This window comes from Anas platyrhynchos, chromosome 14 (genome assembly GCF_047663525.1).
Source record: "Anas platyrhynchos isolate ZD024472 breed Pekin duck chromosome 14, IASCAAS_PekinDuck_T2T, whole genome shotgun sequence".
Taxonomy (NCBI): domain Eukaryota; kingdom Metazoa; phylum Chordata; class Aves; order Anseriformes; family Anatidae; genus Anas; species Anas platyrhynchos.
The window spans coordinates 3,318,453-3,337,601 of record NC_092600.1 but is presented as its reverse complement, the minus strand read 5'-3'; the positions used below and the strand labels follow the sequence as shown (position 1 = coordinate 3,337,601).

Genomic DNA, 19,149 nt, shown 5'->3' with positions numbered 1-19,149 from the left:
TCTTTTAAAGAGAACTGAAACTTTGAGTAGGATAAGAGAGTTGGGAGGAAAATTCTTAACACCTGGAGTCCCACAAACTTTAGAATAAAATTCAATAAATTTGTTTAGTGAGTGGCAGCAGTACTTGGTAGGAATGCAATAGTGAAACAGAGCATTTATCAAAGCCGTGCTTTGCCTCACAGCTTTATCAGCCAGATTTCTTTGCAGAGCTTGACTACATCATCCTCTGGAAAGCTCATATAAAAATGCAGTTTCTCTAAGTATATATATATATTATAAAATTTATATTATGTATTATGTATAAAATTAATATATATATATTATATTTATATATATAGTTATATGACAAATATAAACCATCTAAATATGATTATTTTTGTAAGGGGTCCTTTAAAAAGAGTTCATAAATTTAGGAGCCAGCATATGCTGCAAAAATACAACAAAATCGAAGAAAGTCAGTGACATATTTTAGTGCAGTTTATCTACCAGGTGAATCCTCCTGTCTTGCACAAAGCATTTCATATAAAGGCAGTCAGTAAATTCCTGCTGGGGTGAAGGTGTTCTTTCTGAAACACAGGGTGACATTTCAGCTGCTTTATTAGCCCATGGCTGAGCTGGTATCCACATTCCTGACGAGGATTTAGAGAAGCCCGAATGCAGACCTGCTGACTCCCCACTTCTGGAGGAGGGAAGGGGGTCTCCCCTGCACCCAGGGGAACGCTGAGGCATCTTGCATGAGCTCCCTGTGCCCTTTTACTTACCCACATGCACAGGAGGAGGCAGCCTTACTACGAGCAGCAGCTACAAAACGGAGGCCCTGAAACCCTGGTGTATCATCACTGCCACAGGTTAGGCAGGTTCACACCTGCAATGCTGCCACACACCAAAAGGATCTTTGGGAAAAAGAAGTCAGGAAGCAACTTGCAGGCTGTGCACTGCAGCTCCTGGAAGCACTCTGCATGCCCAAGTTTTAGCTGAGCAGCAGGACCAGAATATTGCCATATTGTCTAGGAGATATCAGCAATGCCCAGGGGAGTTACTGTAAAATCCTGGCGACTTAGATATTTGTATAACTGAGAGCCAGACGTCCTTCAGAAGCATCCTTACTGCTTCCCTCAGGCCAAGGTACTGGTACAAACACACCAGATGCTGTCTGATGAGGCAACCGCCTTTCCCCTTCGCACCACTTTTGCATCAGGGCACTGCCCTTTGGCTTCTGCTGCGATCTGCCCTCAATTGTGAGTGTGCAAGAAGAGGTGCAGGTCCAACCCCAGGTATTAGCACACTCTTCTCCAGAGAATGCCCTGTGAAAATTGCAGTGCTTCGGCCAGCGTGTTCGTAGCTTGCTCATCCTTTTAGAGAAACAGGCTGCAAATGGATGGTGAGTTCATTGTTATTGCAGAAGTGTCTTTTAAAGATGCTCCCCCGGGGCTGCCTTGAAGCTTCTGCTTGACAGGTGTATGTCACGTACCAAGATCCGGGGAGAAATCCTGTCTTGTCAGCTGAACTGAAATGAGTCAATGAACAGAAATGAGGTCTTCTCGTGAGAGAACAATGAGAACAGAACCGGGGGGTTCACACATGGATTAATTTACAACATCTCTAAGCATTTGCCATTCCAGTACTTGGAAATCCTGTCACATTCCTTGAGAAAGTATGAATTATAAATTCTTGCTGAAGACCTCACACATACAAATGTTTCAAGAGTCAGTAGCCAGCTTAGTTTTCTTTTTCTGTGTAACCAAAAAGAGAGCAGGAATTGCAGCATACCCCAATTAATCTACTGCCTGATAGTGGCAGTACTGCCCTACACTGCTAAATGTTTTGTCATTCAGTAAGGTATTCTTCTACACTTATAACTAGATATAAAGCATTTTGATCTTTTTATTATTATTATTATTATTATTATTGAGGCAGACTTATGCATTAAATAAAGCCCATATCTCAAGGTACAGCCAATATTAGGCAAGTCAAACCGAAATAGGATGTTAATAAATTCATAGTTTGGCATCTGAAAAAAATGTAGCTTATTCTTCCACCAAAATATACCAGAATTAACTATAAATCTCACCGCATTCTTACAGAAAACAAGCATGATGACACCACATGAGGTGCAATCGAAGCAGGAAGGTGTATTTATACAGCACACAGAAATGTACTGACATACCCAGAGAAGATTAGGGTGTTTTGCTGTTACACTGTCCTCTGGGTTTTAAAAGAGCAGTTTTGCTGCAGAGCACTGTAACTCTGTGTCAGATTTTTGGTTTGAACCATTTGACAGAAAGACAAGCAGAACAAGCAGGGTACCTGCTTTAAACCTGAGATTTCATTGCAGATTTCTCCAAGATTACTATCTCAAAGTCCTCCAGGCTTGACAAAAGGGTGGTTAATACTTTAATTAATTACTTAATTTGGAAAATCCTCCACTACTCCAGACTATGTCTTAAATTAATTTTTCACCAACTTTTCTACCTTGAGATAATCCGAGATGCTCTGTATCTGGTATAACGATGTTTGAAAAATTGGCTGTACAGGAACATAGAAGATACCACAGTTAGTCTGAAAACATTTCTGCTTGAAGGTTTGTGTTTCTTTGAGGGGTTACAGTCCACATCCAGCAGGCACATCACGGTGTCATTTTACCCTCCAGGCACTGCACTCAGATGTACCAAAGGGAAACCAGAGGCACATCGCATTTTGCATCCACAGTTGTCACAAGCCCAATAATGTGCAGCAAGCACAACACATTTATTGTTGCTGCATATGCTGTTGCAGTACTGCAATGCAGGGAACGGATCTGACATGATAAAGCCAATTTTTCTTTCTTTTCTAGAGGTACATTCCTCAGCCTGATTTCCTCCAGCCAGGCTGTGATAAGGAAACACAACTCTTACAAAATCTGCCCCGTGCTGAACTGTCTGCCTTCAAGATCCATTTTTTGGTAACCATTTCTCTTGCTGCGACTACATCAGTAAGCAGTGATAACAGCTCTTTTCTCCAGGGCCACATTAAGCTGCTTCAGGGCAGACTTTTTTATGTTCTCTTTCTCATGCCATTATGCACAAGCTTCATGTCCAAAAAAATCATCTGTCACATCCAGTTCCTGCAGCATTATTCTGACAAAAATCAGTCACTAAGAAAGTCCTTGATGTCAGAGGCTTCATCAAAGCAAAGTAATAAATACTGCAGCAGTCAGCTTGTCTTCAGAGTCCTGGTGGTTTTGCCAGAAATCTCACTTACTCCTTCAACACTGTGTTGTCAAAAGAATTTCGTTTGTTGGAGTTTCTCTTTCCTTCCATTGCCTTTTTTTTTTTTGCCCTCCTCCCTTTTTCCTTTTCTTCTCTTCCCAAGGAAATGAGGGGCAAATACAAGTGAGATACCGTCCCATCTTTATCACTCCACCATCTGCAAATGGTTTCATTCTTCTGACAATTTCACATGCAACCTTATAAAAAGACCTGGCTCACTTCTGCTGCTAACTTCAAAGATGTACAAAGCTGTGCTGGACCAGTCTGTGCTGGTGGGGCAGATAGGAAGAGGCTGCGTTTGATTTCTGTGAGAATCTCTCTCTGTCTCAAACGGGGAATAGGTGAGAAAACATTTCTTCCAGTGGTAGAGTTCAATCCTTCTTCAAAATGAAGGCAGAGAAAAAATTACCAGCCAAGTGCTAAGTGAAGCAAAGAAACCCTAGAAGTAAGGAACGAACCTCAAAATTCCCCCCTCCATTCTGCGGAGAAGGCCATGAAAGCTCTTGGCAGTCCTGCAAATATTTCAATGGGATTTAATACTGTTCTTTCCTCCTTTTAATACTTTCTCCGTGCCAGAAGTTTTGTGAACCCCTGTTGGCAGGCTACCAAGCTCAAGTCAACTGCGTAGTGCCCGTCTGTACCCGATCCATCCTTTCTTTGGGATGCTGCTGTGGACATGCCAGATGTGAGGTGGCAGTGTCCGACCTCCCTGCCTTTCAGCGCTACCTCCTGTGGATCCCAAATAATTGTGCAGTGCACTCAGCTCCTCCAGCCCCCGTTCAAATTCAATGGGCCTTGGGAATGCCCCAGACCTCCCAGTCCTGTGCTGCACCTAGCCTGCTTCCCTGGAGTCAATGATTCAGCACAAAACCTTTGTACCTGCCCGAAGGACAAATAGAGGCAAATCTTTTCTGCGTCCTTGTTGAAGGCACCTTTCTGAATTTTCCAGCGGCTGCTTTCTTCACATGAGCATTTTACTATTTTCTCTCTGTTAGAGAAGGCCATGGCATTTTATTTTACCCTGTGGAAAATTCAAACAAAAATAAAGCTATTTTTATTTTAATTTATATTTCCAGTTCATTATAATATCAAGGGAATGTACATTAGCCCCTTTTCTTTCAAAATGGCTTTTAAATGAAAACACGTTTTTCCCCATGATGAAGACATGGCTTTCTGTTCGCTTGAGCACTGTTGTTTTTGTTTGAAGTACTTCTGATGAGAGTTTCTTTGACTCTCTCTTAGTTGAGAGCCCCCATGTAGCAAGGCAAAACATTGCTTGAAATGAAGAAAACAAATCTCTGATTTTAGTCCTTTGACCAAAAAAAAAAATAATAATTACTTTTTTTTTTAACGTTCATATTTTAAATAACAATTATTTAATAAAAGAGGAGAAAGTCCTGGATATTCCTCTTTGGCTCTGTGCTCAAATTGAAGGTTTTTAAAATTCTCTTTGACTGTTCACAAGCCCAGAGGATTTCTTTTTTAGTTTTTAAGCCTCTCTAGAAAGTGCAGCTTTTCCTCTAGGGACAAGTTCTAAAAGAAACAAATCAAAGATGAGGAATTTTAGTAGTCAGTCCACTCTCTGGCTCATTCCTTTGTCTCTCTCCTGTCAAGACACTTTGACTCTGCATCCCCCACATATCTCAGCCTTTCGAGGCATTTATAAATTATAGAAGTATTTATTATTGTGGGGAAAATATGATCATTCACTGAACTCATTGTGAACTTTGCACACACGCTGACTGCTTTTGTCCACAGATCTTTTTCCTAGGAAGCAGCCCCCTTGCTTAAAGTCCCCGGTCTGACTCCTAAGGCTGAGATGCTGGCAGGTGATTTCAGGCTTAAACTGGAGAACCTAGAGCAAGAACAAAATGCTAGCATGCCTGCTGTAACCTCCTCTTTTCTAACCCAAATTTGAAACTTTCCTGCATTTTTTTTTTAGAGTTTATCATATAGATATAGCAAGCATGATGTCAGTGTGTAAATCTCTGGAAAAAGCCTACCCGTCATCCTGCATAGTTTTATGGAGAAAATGTTTGGAGCTTTTCAGTTCCTAGTGCTGCTAAAACAAATGTCGAACAGGAAGGGACGTGAACAATTTTGAATGCGACTTAACTGTAAGTTTCCCTTTTTCTGGTAAATAATAGAAGGATCAGCTAGCAGATAATATTTAACAGGGCTCTTGTTATTGCTCTGTTCTCGCAATGCTATCAAACAGGACAGTTTAATGTAGAAGAGGATTTAGAATGTCCAGGCATGGAAGAGATTGATAATTCCTAATCCAGGGGATCTGCTCCACTGCTGACTGTGGAAATACATGACAACGCCATGTTTCTTTCCATACTCTTCCTTGTAGCTGAAAAGAACAAAGTTCCTCTCCGTGTGCGTGCTATTTTGTTGCAGCAGACATTTCATGGATATAGACACTCCGGATTTGAACTCAAGCCCCCAGAGAAGGCCACTTAATCCTGAGAAACACCTACAGAAGCCCCCTTAAAGACTCCTCACTTACTATGTCTTGTGTGATATCTTCCATTAACGCTACCAGGGACCCATACCCTGCTGGATCACACAAGGATCTGCTCTCCACGAGGCCAGAAAATGAATGCGTTTAATAAGGATTAACCCGTGCTGGCACTGGGGAGCAATAAATATCATAGCGCCAGCATTTGTAACGCTATAGTTATCATTGTGTCAGCATTTCTGTTATAAACCAGGGTTGGGGTGGATTAGAACTCAGCCATAAAATTTTCTCCAGGCTGAAACTTGGCATAAAAAAGAAATATCAGTCTATGATTGTTTTCTTTCTTTCTTTTTTTTTTTTTTAACCTTAGGAAAAAAAACTCTCTTCAGTCTATTTTAAGTTGTAAAAAGCAAGAATATGAAACTCTTCCTAAATTCTTGAAAATGGCATCTAGGCCTCTGGGAATGAAGAAAGACTCTGGCTGTGACTGCATTACAGAGTGAGTTTTCATTGGGGTATCAGAAGTTCAGGGATTAAAGGTGCTTTTTGGTATATCTTGAAAGGCAAAAGCTTTGTCATATTATATCAAAGAGCTCAATTCTTTAGCACTGGGGTTTTGAAAGTATTTTTGCTCTGCTTCTTGCCTCAAAAATGGGTAGTTTTAAACTACTAGTACCAAACCACACTCTGTACCTTGACCAAACCCCACACAAATAACCCCACTACGCTCCCTCGTTGTGCTAGGCTGTGGTGGCTGAGGGGATAGACTGGGGGAACTGAAATCAGGTTGCTTTGAGGTTTTACTCTGTGCTCAGACCTGACTTTTCCGGCAGAATTAGTTCCCTCTCAGGAATCAGACGCATGATTGAGGGGATCGATGTGAAAGAAAGACGTCCTGGCGCTGCTGGTACTGGGAGGCATGGAGGACTGGGATGCAGAGATGTCTGCTGTGGGATGTCACGCGTGGGTCTGAGCCAGCTCGCAGCTGCAGGCACTCCTCGCTGCTCCGTAACTCCCACCGTACGACAGCGCTGCGCGGGTTGTGCTCTTACTGGGAGAGCTGCTGTTTGGAGAAAAGCACGATTTACTCCGCAGTGTCCAAAGACATACTATCAAAAGGGTCACCACCGTTTTGTGTAGACCTCAGGAGGAGAACATGGATTAATTTGTTCCCTCAAAATCAGTTTTTCTTTTAGAAACAGGAGTGCTGTTTTGTTTTTCATGCAGTCTGAGGTATAACATCGAGTTCCAGTTTCCCTTAAGGCTTAAGTTCAGCCTTAAGAAGCTGAACTTCATCCTCCTTCTACTAGGATGGTTTTATTTTAGTTACCAAATATTTGAGGTTAAAGTGAATAGTTCATCTTTAATGGGATTATCTCTTTCAATGTTTGCTTTCATTACAGTTTGAATTGCTCTGAGCATGAGAATCTAACCTCACCAAAAGCATATTTTTGTAATTCGATACAAACTAAATTTAACCTTTGACTCTCATCTATAAAGACGTTAGTTTTTTCCATCGAAAAGCAGAATGTTAGATTAAAGATCTGGCAGTTTCAATTTCCAGGTTGCTAACCTTCCCGTGATTGGGTCCCAAAATGTGGAAAGCTGTGTATTTAGTAAAGGTATTTAATATTAATTGTAACAGTCAAGATGGTTTTATACTTGCTACTTATAATATCTGACTGGAGATACTCTGCAGGCTTTTTAAAGGGAGAACAATTTTCTTGACCTATACTGCACCATACAGTGGACCTCTTTTAGCAGAGGTAATTGAAATAAAATCTCTCTTTTGAAATACTTTACTAGTTCATCATAGTGCTTTTGTTAAAAAAATAATTTTATCCAAATGCTTTGGAATATTAAGTCTGTGCTTAGAAAAAGTAACTTCAAGATCTCCCCTCCTGAGGATTGGCTTTAAATGGGATGCAGAAAGGGAAACAAATTCTCTGTTTTATTCTATGTTTTCCGCAGTAAACCATCAGGGAGATTGGAGGGGAGGGGTTGCTTTCTAGAAAAACTATATATTGTTGTTCCCTGCTGGAAGAATCCTTATAAATACGTGGAGCTTTTCACTTCTGCTTTGATGAAATGAAGCGTTGAAACTTTTACTGAGAAAGTTTTATAGATATTTGTCAGAAAGTTTTTGTATTTTTTTTAAAGAAAAAATAATTAAGTGTGAATGAAAAATTATTATGTCTCCAGTCCTGCAAAAGATAGATCATAAGTGGATCAACTGTCAAAGCTCTGGTGAAGTCAATGATACTTCTTCCCAGCATTTCTGCCGTAATGAAGTAACGGGGGAAATGGCTCATTGCATACGTCAGGGCACAAAGGGGAACATGGGAGCATTTATTTAATTATTTCACATAGGAAAATTCAATACGAACTCAACAGAATCCTTCCAGCAGTTACACTTTTTATGACTATATTTTTTGACAATTCATAGGAAAACCTGCGTGTTCATATACTTACTCAGGTTCCATAAAGAAGGCTGATTTAGGTACAAAAAATACACTCTGTTAAATCTGTTTTATACTCTGTTAAATCAGGGGAGCAAGCAGGAGAAAAAGAAATCCGCCTTACATTTCAGCTCTGCAGTCATCAGAGAAGGATACTGCAACCAAAATTCAAATTGTAACACATACAGCACTAATAAATGGTCAGCTTAGAAGCATTTCCTGTTTATACACTGTGTTAATAAGCATCCATCACCCATGTCACATATACGGGATACCAAATTCAAATGTCAAACAAAATGTAAGAGGTCACACATTTTCCTTTGCTAACTAAAAGTGTAATTCATAAATATTATTGCTACCAAACTCTCCATCTACAGCACTTGTTTAGAAATATGCACATGTAATATAAATTGTGATTAAGTTAAATGGGTATATTATTTCCTGTTTTAAGGGTGAACAGCAGCATGAATTATGTTTTACTCAATAGGCATTTCAATAAAAACCTATGGACTAACAAGCTGCTATCATGCAGTTCAGCTGCGTGGACTAACATGAGAAGGGTCTTATGATCCACAAGTGATATTTAAGCTGTTGCTCTGTCTGTTATTCCTTCTGGTGCATAGAAAAAAAAAAATTTCCTTAACTCTAAACCTCTATCCATTTCTTGTTATAAGAAAAAAATAAAACAAAATAAAAAAAAAAAAATAAAACAGCACAATTTGGTTGTTGGGGCTTTCCATATGTAAAATTAATAAGATAAATGTAATCAGCTAGCCTCAATCTTTTTATTTTTACTGACTTAAGAAAAGTAGGATTTAAGTAAGTGAAAATAAACAACATATCTCAATTTCGAAATTTCTTATTTTAGTTTGTAGAAATCAAACCCTCAAGGAACAAAATCAAATAAAGATTTTGGAAGTGGCTAAAACAGATTGTTGAAAATGGGAAATGTGTCTTCTAGTCATTAGATTTTGTAGAATTCTCTGGCTAGCCTTCCGTTGTGTCTCTTTTTGTTTGACACCGTATTTCCAGCTAATTTGAAGCATTTTAGGGTCTGAGGTCACCTTAAAGAGTTACAAAGATTTAACTGGGCTTTAATGAGGCTTACACAACTTTACCATAATGTTAATATATATATATATATTTATATAATTAGATTAGATTTAAATGATTTTGAAATTTGAAAATGTAAAGTATGATATTAAAGGTAATAATGCTGTATTGACAAAATGTTCTCCTTTCAGGCCCAATTTAAGATCTTTCTCATGAACAAAATCAATGAAATCATTAAAATTGAATTAAAAATATGCTATCGCCGTACTATACACATACCACTGTTATGTAAAAATTGACACCCACTAAACAGTGCTGATTGCAATTATATATTAGGAGCAAAGGCACATTTTGCTAAAGAAATGTCTTAGATTGGATGTAAGGAGGGTTATTCCCACCGAGGAGCTGCACAGCCCAAGATAAGCAAGTCCCGTTACTGCTTGTCTTGAAGAACTGCCTACAAAACTTGGTTGCAAATACTGTCAAATCAAAGGCTTTCAAGGCAAATAAGAATGCCACACATTCCCAAGTTATCTACAACTCTTTTTTTAAAGCTTTGGTAGAAAAGAGATTTTACCAAGTTGCTGGAGTCTGGTGTTCTTTTAAAAGCTTGTAAAATGGGAGTCTGAATATTTTGTTTTATTGGAAGGAACATAGTGCACAGCAAACGCAAAGAAGATTACTGAAAAGGAAGGGGTGCTAAATCTTTTAAGATACTCAGAAATGAAAATAAGTTCCATATTCTGAAAATGGTAGGAAACCAGACATATAGCAGCACTGTGTATTAATATAATTCAGACTGTTTTACAGTAGTATAAAATCTTTGATGTGTCCCTGTTAATGAAGTGAAGGAGACACCAAGGCAGATACTATCAAAAAGGAAAATATCGTTCCACTTAAGCATTCCAGTGGAGGAAAGAGTGTCTTATTCACTGCAACTCCAATGCTCATAAATAACTAATTGTGTTAATCTTACTCTCTCTGGTTTGGTCACTGATTTTCAGTAGTTGAAAACCTAATTGAGTCAATGCATTGTCACTGATATGTAGCACTGAGTGATTTCCTTGAAAGTAGCCACGAAACACAAAAGAATTCCCAAATCTGTGTTTATAAATCCCTGTCTTGAGTTTGTGTAGCTGTGGGGTTATGTTGCCTTTCCACAACTGTTTAGATAGCTTTGTGGTATTCCTGAAAAATCCCCAGAGGCAGTTTCCAAGACAAGGTCTGCTTTTCCACCTTCCTGCATGGACCAATATCGTCTCTCCATCTCCAGAGTAGAAAGGGAAAGCCCCAGATGATCCAGGGAGCAGCCTCTGGTAGGCAGCTCTGAAACAAAGAGATACTGGGCAGCAGGCTCTGGAGGTGATCTGGAGAAAAAGGCCTCCTGTGGGGAGGCACCAGGCCTTTCTGGATCCTAGGGTGGGGCTGGAGCTTGCAAAGCAGCCCTACAGCTCAGTACGTGAGGGGAGAAAATATGACGGTGGGGGGAAGAGAAGGGCAGCAACCACTGCCCTCTTGCCTGGATCATGTATGGGAAAGTCCACAAGGAAAACCTCTCTCAGGATTTAGTAGGAGAGGGGTGGGGGTGTGATCCAGCCCCAGGTTAGGAACCCCTGCATGTTCAAAGGAAAGCTTTTATGAGTAAAGACAATGCCCATACATGAGTGAAGATCAAACCCTTCCTAATTTTCTGTTGCAACAGACAAATGACTTCATAACTGTCTGCATGTTCTCCACATAAGCTTTTTAAAACTAACTGACAAAGTTGGTAGAATTGGTATCTCTAAATGTTGAAAATAGAGACGGGAATAAGAACACATTTTCCTTTCTCTCCAAAAGGACAAGCCATTGCTTTTTTTCCTTTTCTCACATAAGCAGCGCTATTTCCTTGGGAGATATAAATTGCCATGAAGACACGTAGAAATAGTGCACGGGTCTGCTTTTCTGCTCCAAAAGCGCCCTGTGCATGTTCCAGCTGATCCGTTAGCTGGTGGGACTACAAAATCTGCTCTTCCTGTGTACTTCTTGCTAAAATCCCCGTTCATGTCCCATTATCTTTTTGTGCAGTTAAGGAAATCTCTCCCTCCTGTAGACATTCCGTGACTATGCACAGACAGGCACACCTTTGCATAATAATAATTTACGCACAAAATAACCAACATCATTTCCACAGATACCTCTAGCACTGTGATGCTTTAGTGATGCTCATTTCCCCTCCTCCCCAAGACCTGTTTTAATTAAAAGGAAAAGCCAATAATTTTAATACATCTTAAAGAGCTTTGTACTGTTTTCATTTCATACAAACAGTTGTTTAACACAGCTCCTCCACTGAAGGAGGCAAAAGTGCTTAACCGCTACGTTTCCATTTTCTTTGCATTCCCATCTACAAAATTTTACAGCTAAAAGGAGATGATACAACATCGAGCCACAGGTACAAAACCACAATTTTTTCAAGAGCCTGAGGCAAGGATTTGGGAAGTTAAAAATACCACAGACACTAGCAATGGGTTCAGGAAAAGAGAAAGTTCACGTAAGAGCTGACCACCAATTAAGGCAAAGGGGATTTCTAACATGTACTCGTAATTTGTAATCCTTTTCAAAAATAAATAAGTATATTAAAATTATGTATGATCCACATGCACTTCTGACACAATTATCTCCAATACAATTTATTTGGTGAGGGTGTGACTGGCAGAGATCCCTCTACTGTTAGCCATCTCCCCCAAAGAACAGAGTCTGCAGCCCTCCAATAAAAAGCTGATTTGTGCACAAAAGATCCTGTATGTGCTGAAAGGTGCAAGGTCCTGGGGACTGGGGTTACGCGACGGATGAAGGCTATCTAAAAAGGGTTGTCCTGTTTGCATCCCTAGCGTTGAGTTTTTGATCCTCCCAAAATGCCCAGAAATTTACAGTTCTTCTTTTAATGCCTGAAACACCAAAATGTAAACACTGAAGTGACTCTGTGTATGGCTGTCTAAAACAAATGTGTTTGGAAACAACATTTGGAGAGGTGGAGCAGTGAAACTGCTCATGGACTGCAGTGAAACCAGCCCTATACCCTCACACGACAATGTAGCTCCAACGTGGTACTCTTAACCTTGAAAAAAAAATTCAGTTTTCAGTACATTTTCTTCTAGTTGCACATTGCTTAATTTTATGCATTTTCTCTGTGTGCACCACGGAGAGCAGGGCATGGGGAATTAGTTGTAATTCACAACCTATGGCCTCCTTTAGCACCCCAAAGCAAATCAACAGAGAGAAAACATTGCACATACCAGCACCCCAATAGAGAATAGATGTAGTGAAAAACATGATTTGCACTCTGGATAACGGCTTGGGAAGTATTATTTCTCACCAGTGTGCCAATTTTTTTTTCAATTATTTTTATTTTTCACAAGGTTGTTTAAGGAGTATATGCCTCCTTAATTTGCAAAGGGTACTTTAACAAGAGGCACCGTGTGGCACAACCCACAATCTGCACGTATAAAGGTGATTATTATATTATTACTAGCAACATTTGGGGTTTGAAGAGTGGGAAAAAAAAAGAAAGAAAGCTGATCAATCAGTTAGAAACTTGGCTTTCATAGTTACAATTGGCTTGGAGTTCAGTATACAGCTGTTGCAATGCACAAGGGCTGAACTGGAGCAAAACTGGAGAGAAGCCATCCCCAAAAAAGAGCAACTTCTTTCCTTTTTCCAGTAATGTTACAGCTCTTCCTTTGCGCCAGAGACAAATGATGCATTCTGATGGGAGGAAGGCTGTGGGACACAAATTTTATAGTAAAAGCCAAATGATATTTCTTCCTGTTTATAACTGCAGGCCTCTGGCTAGTCCCCTCAGCAGTGCACCAACTCCTCCCAGGCACTGAGCATGTGCACAGCAGAGAGCTCAGTCTGCATTAAACCCTTAGATGGCAAATGTAACACAATTGCCAGGTCACAAGAGAAATGTTATCTGTCCACGGTCAATTAAGTCAATTTAATTACCCAGCAACTCCATGTATAACATTTGGTCCTTGCTACCACTTGTTTTACTCCTCTGACATTCAATCACGTATTTATCTCTGTCGCCAAAGGGACACACCTGAGTTCTGATCTATGGAGCACAGTTGCAAGGGAAGAGCAGCCTGTTTGACTGTTGCTTACTGCATTTGTTTAGTGACTAACAGGTTCAGCCTGAATCAGTAACTTGAAGGGAAATCATTGAATGAAACCTCAATCCCTCCACCTGCCCAAATTGTTCAAAGTACCAGATTTTTCCCATTACCAGTGCAGGTTTTTCATGCACCTCTGAGGTATGTTGCATTATTTCTTTCCAGACAGCAATTGAGTGTTTCTCTAGACTGGATGGGTTTTAGATTGGTGGGGGTGGTATGTATGGGTAATTAGGGCTTTTTTAAGAGGAAAATGAGGTTGTGAACCAACACAGACTAGTGGGCTTCATAAATAAGGGTAGCCTTCTGTTTTCTGGCCCTGTTTATGGATGTTCGGAGCACTTACAGTTCACATTTAAGGCAAATAGAGCTTCAGATGTTGGGTTATGTTAAAGGCATTGAAGTCTATTGTGTCCCTTGAACCTCGAGACACAGCAGCCTTTTAACTGCAACTTCCTGTGGCTCATTTCCAGTACAGAAACATAAACATGTGAGGTCTGCTGACTCTCTATCTCCATTTAGACTCTGGGAACTTGATAAATGCAAAACATTTGCTTACCTTATGAGAAGAGGAAGTCATGCTCTCTATTGCAAAATTTTGATGGCAGAAAGGAGGACTTGCTGCTGTAAACCAAGGAAAATAATGCTAGAAAACTGCATTTTCAGACAGATTGTGTGGATTACTTTTTATGATTTCTGACTGTTTTGACTTGGCAAAGCAGGAGTCTAACAAAACAAGTGATGAAGGCTCCTGGCATGTGACTTCTCAAATATTTAGCAAGTATTTGTAAGCTTTATTAAGTCAAGATGACTCATTCATCTTGAGTTGCTTACATGTATGTTTCATGTGCTATACTACGTAGACCAATAGAAAGTGTTAGTCATTTGTTTTATTACTTCAGGGTTATATTTCAGCAAAACTATCTAGTTTTGATGCTGTTTATTTTCAGAACAGCTCGGGGTGGATTTTGTAGGTCTGCAAACCACTGGCCTTTCTAACTTTTTTTCTTGGCAAAGGAGACCTAAAAATGTGAAGTAGAATCTCAGTTTTCAGTTTAAAATTAAAAGGATAAGTTGCGTTTTCTTTTCTTTGGGGACCATGTTCTTGGAAATGTAACTCTGGTAAAGGGAGAACAACTCCTTTTGCTGATACTCTTTCATTGCTCTTTGCATAAGGCCTGGTCTTTTGCAGCCAGGAAAAAGAGAAAAGAGAATAAAAGAAAAGAGAAAGGAAAAACACAACAACAACAAAAAAAGCAAAACATAACCATAGCTATTTCAATTTGGGGAAAGTCTCCAGGTGTGATTAAGTCTAGAGAAGAGGGTGACAATGGCACAGATATATGCTACAGGAGATGTGAGTATTTTAATCCTTTTCTTGACTTCAACATGTCCCACTCAAGGACATTTACACCATCTCTTATAGCCAGAGCAGCCACTGGTTGCCCAGAAGATCTGTACCAACAACTGCTAGGTTTACGTACATCACCCTGCAGTAAGTACTTGGGAAAATCACACCCAGGAGAGACTTAAGGATCTCCCAGTCTATAATCATACCTGTGCAACCATTGGAGTAGGGGTTATGTCCAGCCCTGCTATGGCTACACAAACTCACTATGCCCATAACTGATAAAAGAAGTGCTTATCACAAGCGAGTGACCTTTTTTTTTTTTCTGACCAGAAAAAAGGATCAGCCCACTGTGTAGATTGTGGCATGACCTAATGAGCTGTTTAACAGTCTGACAAAGGGATCAGATTGAGCTAGTGAACCATTATTAAGTCTCACAAGCCACAAGGCAATAATTTGGGAAATAAGCATTCAACATATGACCTAAATCTAACTGAGGTTTGTTCATCTAGCCAGATATTAGTATAAGCCAGCTCTTGAATTGCTGTCTGAAGCCAGAAAACCACACAGCTAGGTCCTATTTAAAAATGAAAATAAAATAAAATCAAAGTATGTATTTCTGTGGAAAAAATGTTGTTCCAACTAGAGGAAATTCATGGACAGTGCTTTCCTTCTGCTAAAAACTTCACCTTTTCACTGGAAAAAGGAAAACCTGGGCACTGAAACGTATCTGCTGAAAAGTACAAATGTTATGTTTTAGTTCCTGCCAACAAGATGTTGTTAATGGAAACTATTTTCATCACATTTTCTGAAGAAAAATCTTGCCCAGTATTTTATCAGCTCCATACATCACTAATTTCAATTTCTAAAATCTATGATACGTTTTTTTCATTCATTTCTCAATCACATCAATAGTCATTTTTATTACTTTCTCCTAACATTGCAGACCAACAGCACATCTTCCAGGAAATAAAGTGTTTTCAGTGAACATGTCTTTTAAATCTTCAAAAGAGAATAACTGCAGTGGCATGTGAGGTGCTCTTGAACTAAAAAAAAATATTTCAGTGGTAGAGAGTTACATGTGCGTGTATTTATACCCAAACATATGAAGACACAGCCACTTGTGTGTACACGGGTATAATGTACACACAAATAGCATATACATGTTGCAAGGTAAATACAAATTGGAAATAGATTTATGCTTCATAGCCAAATGCACTCAACAGTATCCAAAAGAACCCTGAGAACAATGTTGTAGAAGTATATTGTATCTGCAATAACAATCTACCTAATCTATTCTGGATGTCATAGGTTTTTGGCTGATGTTTCAGGGTGCTCTAATGTTGCCAGTTGTGCAGTAAATCTGCTGGGTCATGTTACTAGACATATCATACCATTCACGGTGCAAATGAGCCATCAGCAAAGGGTAAATAGAGATTATTTGTTAAAAAAAAAAAAAAAAAAAAAAAAAAAAGACAATTATAAGCAGGACTGCCCTATCTTCTTACTGCTGTGTGAATGAAAAATGAGTTATAATGTAGAACACATGGGCCACATAATGAAAGTCCTGGAAAGCCATTATGGCTCAGAAAAAGCTGGCTCACAAGCATTACATACCGCTGCGCCCACCACTCAGGAACATAAAGTGCAACAACCAAATGTGCAACACCTTGAACCAGACACCACTCTTGCCTAGATTTTTTTCGGATGACAAAGAAGCAATAATGTTGTCCAGTGCTTAAGGTACTTTGGGGGAAATCTTACCAGAATAACCTTCAGGCTGGCAGACAGTTATCAACACTGAGTGAAGAGTTGTCCATTTTGAAGGACAAGGCAGCATAGCAATAACAGGGATGGTCCTTCTCTTCATTCAAAACAATTATTTTTGCACCAAATTCAATAAAGCATGGCTTAACCAATGCATGTTTTTTGCAGGAGACATTTTTTCATTAGACCAAATAGCCTTGCTAAGACAACAGATAAGTTTTGGAGTACAAAAGCCCTTGTAGAACTAATCGACATCAAGCTCAATGTGTACTGAGAAAATCTTTTTGTGGTATATTTATGTTAGTAATTTAGTTAGTAAGAGCAAAAAGAGTATTGGTATCTGAGGAGCCAAGACAGATGATCAGCTGGAGTTCTGGAGGCTTATCTGGAGAAGGAGGTTGTGTGAGGAAAACTGTCATGTAGAATAAAACCAGAGTGAAGTGATGGAGACTCTACTGTGTCCCTTGGGAAAATGTTCCATTAACAATTTTTACAGCATTTGAAAGTTTACCTTTTAGTTCTAGTTTTGAGTTTTCCAACGTTGGTCTTGAGCCAGGGAGTTCTGTCTGCCAGACTTAAACAGGTTTCTACTTATGATATTTAAGGATTGGTAGTGCAGCCCTGTAGTTCACTTCCTCTGATGTATTTTTCTTTCCACATATCAGGTTTTCCACACTTTTTTAATCAGTGTCTTCTTCTGTACAGAAAAAGAAGTCCTAACTTTCCCTTTTTGGTGATCAAACTTAATACAGCTCAGACTGCATAGAAATGTATTTAGAAAATGCATATGCAACGTCTGGTGGGATCCTAAGGAAAGCTATAAAGCTCTGCAATGAACACAAGCTCGAACGAGTTCCTGGAGCCTTCTAAAAGAAAACTTCTGCCTCATTAAAAATTAACATTTTAAAGTTAATCTCAGTTTGAGTGGTAAATACAGAGCAAGCCCAGCAAAGGTAAGAAATGTCGGATTCCACAAGGCATATCCTGCATGGGCAGACCATTGCCTGAGCGACTGTGGATTTATGCTGTTGTAAATAACAGCAGAATTGTTCCCCTTATCAGGAGATTTAACTATATTGTGCCTTGCACTCTTGTTATTCTTTGGAAGGCCTTTATGTAACATTACTGGTTGCCTTGAAAAAATTGGGATTAACTTGGAAGACATATATTGCAAATTGGATTAGACTTCAAAGAGGTGTTGCCAAAGAGAACTTTTAAAAGGCTTTAAAAAAATGAATTATACCAATACAGGCTCTTTCTCTTTGAACATGGAAAAAAAAAAAAAAAAAAAAAAGCAGAGCTTAATATTTTTTAAATACATTCAACAATTAAGTTGCTTGGTACTCAAACAAACCACACTGTGAGGTTTTCAAAGGACAAGGGATATTTTAGTACCCCTCTCAATGCCACATTTCTCCTCATCTTTCCTGTGTTTCCTGAGGTAAATGCAGCCATTTTCTGCTACCAGCCCTGAACATGCACACCAGCAATGGATATGGCATGGAAGAGGGAAGCAGTGGCAACCTCTCCTCCTAAGGGCATGCAGCAAATGCTGAAATGAAGAAACAACCCAACTACTCAGCCAAAGACGATAAAAGTTAAACTTTTGCAAGACAAGGCAGAGCCCAGAAGGAGGCGCACAGGCCGCAGGCTCGCCTCAGGCCGCTGGTTGCCATGGTGACACCAGGCCCCGGCTGGGCCTGTGGTGGCCTGAAGCCCACCTGAAGCCTGTCTGTGCACATGGCTCCTGCCCTGTGCTCAAAATAAAACACTGATACCCCTGTCAAAGCTGCTGAAACACCTCTCCATATCTTGCTGTATACTCTTTGCCAGCCCTGATCCAGCAAGGATGACTGAGGTGGCAGAGCCTGTGGCTTGGCCAGATTGCCGTTTTCCATCTAGGTGTAAAATGGCTCCTTCATTTTTATCCTTTTACAGCCAGATTGTGGCTACGCACTTCTCAGGCAATGCAAAATGAGCCCTGAAACAACAACTAGGGTTTAAACTGGGGACATTGAAGAAGCAATAGGCTGATTTCTGGCCGGTGCCTTTTGGCCAGCATCTTCCCAAAACGTCTGTGTGTGCCATGGCCGAGAGGAGCTGGGGCAAGCAGTGAGGAGGGATGGCTTCACACAGCTCATAGCTCACCTTAAAGCTTTAATACTTAAGCCTTTGAGTGGCTTTCTCCATCTATGTTTAGTCCACCCTTCTTCACCCTTGTTTATTTATCATCAAGGCTTTCAAGTAATTTGTTTTATGGCAGAGAAGGCTGGAGCAGTGACTGGTTAATGAAGTGCTTCTCCAGGCATGTTTGGTTGTTTGTAAGGGCATGTGAAGCACACGGTAGAAGTGCCAAGCATCGTTGTCATGCAGACCTTGGCCTACTGCAGATTTTCTATGGGGAAGAGTAAATACAGAGGGTAAAATGTCATTGTTTTTGTAGAACATAATAGCTCTTTCTTTTTTTCCTGAGAAGCCTGGGAACTCCAAACAAATTTGGGGGTAGTTTTATTAAACAAAAATATTCTCGCATTATGAGCTAATTTATATCTTTCCAGCCCAGCCCTGGAAAAGGTCAGTTTAACAAATCATTCTCTCAGGAGCTGGGGAGGAGTTATGAGCTCACAGTAATCCTCCTAATTGCACTATACCTCAG

General features: G+C 39.8%; 1 long non-coding RNA gene across 1 annotated transcript; it reads right to left on the bottom strand.

Annotated features, from left to right (window-relative positions):
- Window positions 1-1,970: 1,970 nt before the first annotated feature.
- LOC139998681 (uncharacterized) lies at window positions 1,971-18,712 on the bottom strand. The gene is made up of 4 exons (XR_011803404.1): window positions 17,005-18,712; window positions 13,938-14,002; window positions 6,530-6,775; window positions 1,971-4,269 (listed from the first exon to the last, which is right to left on the bottom strand). It is a non-coding gene; the product is annotated as an uncharacterized lncRNA (long non-coding RNA).
- Between the last annotated feature and the right edge of the window lie 437 nt (window positions 18,713-19,149).